This window comes from Mauremys reevesii, linkage group 3, assembly GCF_016161935.1.
Source record: "Mauremys reevesii isolate NIE-2019 linkage group 3, ASM1616193v1, whole genome shotgun sequence".
NCBI lineage: Eukaryota > Metazoa > Chordata > Testudines > Geoemydidae > Mauremys > Mauremys reevesii.
Window position 1 is genome coordinate 124730415 of NC_052625.1, and position 6149 is coordinate 124736563.

The window sequence follows — 6149 nt, forward strand, 5'->3', positions numbered from 1 at the left end:
AAATTCACCAGATCTTGGATTCAAACCCAGGTTTCCTCACCTGCAATAGAAGTGTATGGTGAAAAAAGTCCACCAATGTTTAAAAGTGAATGGAAGGTTGGTTGAAAAATGAAAATGAAGTTTGTGGGCAAATCTGAAATTTCAAAGTTGTTTTCATTTCACTAGGTCTGTAATTAACCTATTTTTGTTTTATCAGTATTTTTAACAAATGCTTATCAAAACATTATCAAAATGGTTATTGCAATTTTTTCATTTACTGAAAACTCAGTTTTCACAAACGTTATTTAAATGATTATTGTGATTTTTTTTCATCTACATATATATATAGCAGTACATATATAGCAGTACATGAAAAGATGGGAGTTGCTTTACTGAGTGGGAGGTCGAGACAATTCAATTAAAGTGGGATATTATTAACAGGATGAAAAATAATTTTTGTAGTGATAATTAGGGTGGCTCGTTTCAAACAGTTAACAAGAAGGTGTGATTAACAGTAGGGGCAAATTAGCATGGGGAAATTAGTTTTTGTTAGTTCTTGTAGTGACCCATCCACTCCCAGTCTTTATTCAGGCCTACTTTGATGTCCAGTTTGCAAATTAATTCCAGTTCTGCAGTTTCTCATTGGAGTCTGTTTTTGAAGTTTTTATGTTGAAGAAGTGCCACTTTTAAGTCTGTTATTGAGTGTCCAGGGAGGCTGATAGTAGCCCACTTTAACTGAATTGTCTCGACCCTCTGACTCGGTAAGGCAACTCCCATCTTTTCATGTACTGCTATATATATCTTCCTACTGTATTTTCCACTTCATGCATCTGATGAAGTGGGTTTTAGCCCATGAAAGCTTATGCCCAAATAATATTGTTAGTCTCTAAGGTGCCACAAGGACTCCTCGTTGTTTTTGCTGATACAGACTAACATGGCTACCCCTCTGAAACCTATTATCGATTAAGTGTTTGGTAAAACTTTACAAAAACATTGATTAAAACTTGTCTCTTGTAATTGAGCACTACTTCAATGTAATATTTTTGCATCCGCCCTGAAGGCTTTTTAAAACCCTGCTGGAAGAGAGCCCCATTCTTTTGCAAACCCTGTAAAATGTAGAAAGTCCCTTCAGAACGTAAAGGGGGGCTTGTCCCTTTAAGGGCCAGAGCCCTGGACCCCAGTGACCCCAAGTTAATAATAAGATGCCCCTGAGTGGGGATCACCTGGTTCCACTATAAATAACAGTAGGAAGCTGCAGAAAGGGGGCGGGGGGGATGCTTGAGCAGACAAGAAGACAGTATAGAGACTGTTGGGTGTGAGTAAGCTCCAGCAGAGAAACTTTGACATGAGACTACAGGCAGGAAAGGCCTGGGAGTGACCTGAAAAGGAGGTAAATGGATGGACTTGAGAACTTTATTTTGAATGATTAGTTTAATAAAGCACAACCTGAGAAGGGGATTGAATGGGTTTATGAGTTATTGAAGAAGCCCCTTAACAGGGAAAGTGAGGCAGGAGCTGTTTGTGGGGGCTTCCTGGAGGCCATGAGGGGTTCTATGGGAGGTAGCCTGCCCTACGATGCAGAGGGTTTTAATCAAATCTGTGGAAGCAGGAAATGGCATATACCAAGCAGGAATCAGAGGGGAGTTTATAAAGTTATAATTTAGGTCTAGGAAGTTAGAATTTAGATGGTTAAAACACTATATTTTGCATATTTTTTTCAATAAAATTCAAAAATTAGTGTGAGGTTTGGGTTTTTTCCTGTTTCCTTCACTGTGTTTTCTCTAACTTCCCTCCCTGACCATGTTCCATTCTTGGATTAGAAAACCATTCTACCACTCAGACCACATAGCATTTCTAAGAAACAATACATAGCATTCATTATTTTCTCAAAGCAATGTGTCTATGGCTGTCATTAAATTATTGGGCTGCAAACTTTTACTGTTTTAAAATACTACTGTTATCTGCTCTGCAGTGTTAAAAATATTTGCTTAGTAGCATTTCCAGGAAATTCCTTTCAGACCTGATAAGGAATGTCAGAAAATGACACCCTGTAATTAGGGGACTAAGGAATCTCAGGTATGCAGACGGACATCACGCCTAAGGCACCCCCTGCTCCTTTGTGCTGCTATGCAGAACCAGGGATTTGCAGAGCTTCTGCCTCCCAAGGGGCCAGAAGGGGGCGAAGCATTGCTTCCCTCCCACCCCCAACATGCACTTCGCAATAGAGCTACACTGGTGAACTGAGCAACATCTACTGCACTAGCTGTAGACTTGTCACCGCATTTTGCTTACCTGAAGCAGAGGAGAGCTTGAGAGGGAGACTGTGATTTTGAGTCCTGGGATGACAGTTTCCCTCCCAGGCTGCTCCTGGGCAGTGCAATAGAAGGCTATGCTTACTCTGAGCTAGATGATCATGTCAAATCTAGGCTAAAAAAAAATACGAATAGAATTCTAGTACTGGATTTCCTTGGCAGTGTTGCAATAAAATATTTGATGGGATTCAACTAATTGAACCCAGTGGAAAAGTGCTTCTCGGTGCTTTATTCTGCATACTCTCTAGCAGATACTCTTAGTTTGAGCCAAGTGTGCTCACAAACCATGTCATTTTCTATCACATTATCGAGTAGTTTTGAATTAATGGTACAAAGATAGTCCTATAAATGTTGACATGGAAAATTATATGAAATAACACCATTCCTACCCAAAGATGCCAAGATGTTTTACAAACTATTGGAAAACACTGTTAGCTATTTCAGTAGATTCCAAGCATGGATGGTATGGGGAAGCCAGAACAGGCAGTACTGAGTGCCTGTAGTGGGTTGCTGCTTGATTTTTCAGAAGCAGAACCTGGTGTTTAGGTAGAAATCCTCATGGACTGCTGCAAAACTAAAGAAGTGGGTGTGGCTAGCAGGGATCTGCATAGACATAACCTGCACACTAACTGCAACACTGATCTTAAGAGGACTCTATTCCCTTCCACAAGTGGAGCACAAATTCCCACAGGTCAGAGTTGGAAAGTCTTGGGCTCCTGAATAGAAGGGAAGAAGAGGTTTTACGTCTTCCCACTCACATGACATTTGTGAAGGTCAGGTAAATATGCTCAGCTTTCGCTAGGCCAGAGGTAGTGACCCCCTGCATTCACCTGACTCCTTCTCCCTGTTCCTATAAGAGAGCCTGTACCCTCCAGCCTCTTAGTCCTGGAGTCCTACTCTAAACTTTTCCACCCACCAGGGGACACAGATTGTACTCTGGAGTATGAGGCAAAAGGCAAGTACCAAGTGAAACTCTTGCTTGTGGTAATAAGGGAGATCTAAGGGGTAGGGTCCTTTGCCATTGGTGGGAAGAGCATGGCAATGATAGGAGGAGGAGACGGGGGAGGTCCTCCATCTTACTGCCACAAACTGCAACTCTCCCAATTCTCCTACCCCCAGCCATAAGCAGTGGCTTCAATACCCATTCTGGCTTGGATATTTTTAAAAAATATTTGAGATGAGATCATTGGGGTTTACACAGAGTATTCAGTTTGGGCAACCATCTTTTTCTTCTTTCTGAATCAGCACAATTCATTGACCCATTAACCTGATCTTTCATGGAACCTTTTCATATGTTAGCTACCAAAGAAATGGCTGGTCTTAGGGTTAGGTGATCAGGGTGGCCAGCTAATGAGCTGAAAATTGGGGAACAATAGAATGTGCCTGATTTCTCTCTGTTTTGTGGAGGTGAGAAAGGGTCTATTTTCTGATCTCGCTAGGCCACTGCTTGACTGAAAGTGAAACATGCCAAAATAGTTTGCTCATTATTCTAAGCACACTTGCATTGCAAAGTGATTGGTTGGACAATGAAAACTTATTTACTCGCAGGAAAGATTTACAAACTGGCACTACTGCAGCATCAGTCATAGCACTGGTGACACAATCAGGCAAATCTTCTCCCTTTACCAGCCATTAATGCAGCAGCTCAAACAATGGGAATTCATTCCATGAGGCTGAAAGGCCAGTTTAAGACTTTCCTGGGAAAATCAGGGCTGCTGGCCATTTTATTTTGAAATACCAAGTAAGAATACTAGAGGCATATTTAAGCCTCTGTGTCTGTACATCATTTGAATTAAGTAAATAATTACTGCTCAAACTTGCTTTTCCAACATGGAACATGTTGTTACTTTGGAATATGTTCATCTGAGCAATGACTCCCAGGATGTATCAGCTGCTGACTCTACATTAAGCAGTGATGCAACATATGCTGTTAAAGCCTCCCGCACTGTTCATAAAGATATATTAGTTTAACTAATGAAAACACAAGGGTATCATATTCAGTGATGATCAAATGTAAAGGTGGTCAATTAATCTCAGACTTCTGTCCCGTTCTGGCATTACCCAGTAGTGGTGTTTAAGCTAATATTAAAGACTGCATCATAATATTGTTACAAATCTGTCTGGATAGAAGACTTCCCGATTCTTATGTTCTTTACATTGCCACTAGGAACTTCAGTGATAGCAAGACTAGAACTGGGATCCTCCCATGAAGCACAAGCTCCTCTCACAGAGCAGGTAGCTCTCAACAGTAAACTGCCTATGATACACAGCTGAGCAGATGAGCCCTGTTTCCAGTCGGTAAGTGCAGGGTTCCATGTACACACACTAGCCAACTGATTACAAAATGAAATGCTGACACATGAGGCTGTTTGGCAGGGAATTGCAAGAACATTGTTGCATATGTCTCCTTCTTTTGAAATTATCTAATCGAAAAGATCTGTGAACTTCTCCAGTATACATCTATTACATACACAACAAGGATGGGGAAATAAGTTCAGATAAGAGAGAGACATCCTTCTGACCAAAATCTCAAGTCAAGCCTTTTTTTAAAGTATAGAATATCCACTTAAAATCATATTTGTCTCTTCTTTTACCTCCAGGTTGTGGCTGGAATCATACAAGAGGCTGCTTTGGCTGTATTGGCCACAGGAAGTACCAGAAATCTTACAAGAGAAACTGTTCTTTTATGCTTTCTATTATGGATAAAAAAAACTGTGCATAAATGAAGTGTCAGAGAAGGCCCCAGCCTTTCATTGTTTCTGAGCTCTGAAGCTTTTGAGGTGACTATTGCTAGTACATGGTCTTTTCACTTCTTCCTGTTGCTATTCAATTACATTTCCTTAACGATATTTGGTAGTCTGTGTGAAGCTTTAAAAAAAAAAAACCTAGAAAATTTTATTTGAATTCAACAATATTCTGCCAGTGATGTGAACCAAAACCACACTTTTTCAGTCAGGAAAGCCATTGCTGTGTTTGGAAACTACACTAATAATGTGTATGCAAAGGCAACGTGGCCCCTTAGAGCACAGGCACCCTTGCATTGTTATAGTTAGAAGCACTCCACCCTTAGGGGATAGGCGAGGTCTAAACTCATGAACTGTGAGACTTATATCTTTGTACATAAAGGAGTGCTCCTTACAATCCAAGGTCAAAGTCAAGCAAAGATTTCTAAACAGGAAAACGAACAAAATATAAATGTCTTCCTCTGTTAGAGGTCAACCAATGGCAGACTTTTCCCATTGGTAACAGATCTCAGACAAGTAAGCCACCGGGAGAAGGCTCTCATCACAGTTGTGTTAGAAATAATATATTATTTCCTGATTGACTAAAAAGTTGCACTTTTACTTTAGCAATTGGGCCACTATGAATGACTGCATGAGATTTTAAACATTAAAGTACAACCTAGGAATTCACTCCCAAGGATCCATTATTTAATGCTCACAGTTTGTAGAAAATGAAGCATTTCAATCATGTTTTCCAGTTAGAAATAACCAGCTAAATTAAAGCAGGTATTTTGGGGGTTTCAGAACAGACTCAAAGGCAAACATCAAAGCTTCATTGAATTGAGACTCTTGGAACAGTGACTGCATATGAGCTGTAGAAGGAGAATGGTTTCCTCAACATATGACAACACATGAGGACATGAAATGCTGAGAGAGACAGATTGTTTACATCATAATAAATGTAAAGAGATTGTAGCAAAATTATATATTAACGAAGGAGACTGACACCAAAACAGACATATACCCTTATTTTATGTTGGCCCTTAAAGCTAGTTGTATTCTAAAATCCTCCCATATGGCAGAATTTGCTTCAGTGTTCAGACTTTGCAGAGCACTGAAAAACATTTTTGGGCTA

At 40.1% G+C, this 6149-nt stretch overlaps 1 long non-coding RNA gene across 1 annotated transcript; it reads left to right on the forward strand.

The window, feature by feature from the left end:
- The first annotated feature begins 1250 nt into the window (after positions 1-1250).
- LOC120400185 lies at positions 1251-5004 on the forward strand. The gene is made up of 3 exons (XR_005595583.1): positions 1251-1369; positions 4459-4589; positions 4892-5004. It is a non-coding gene; the product is annotated as an uncharacterized LOC120400185 (long non-coding RNA).
- Positions 5005-6149: the final 1145 nt, after the last annotated feature.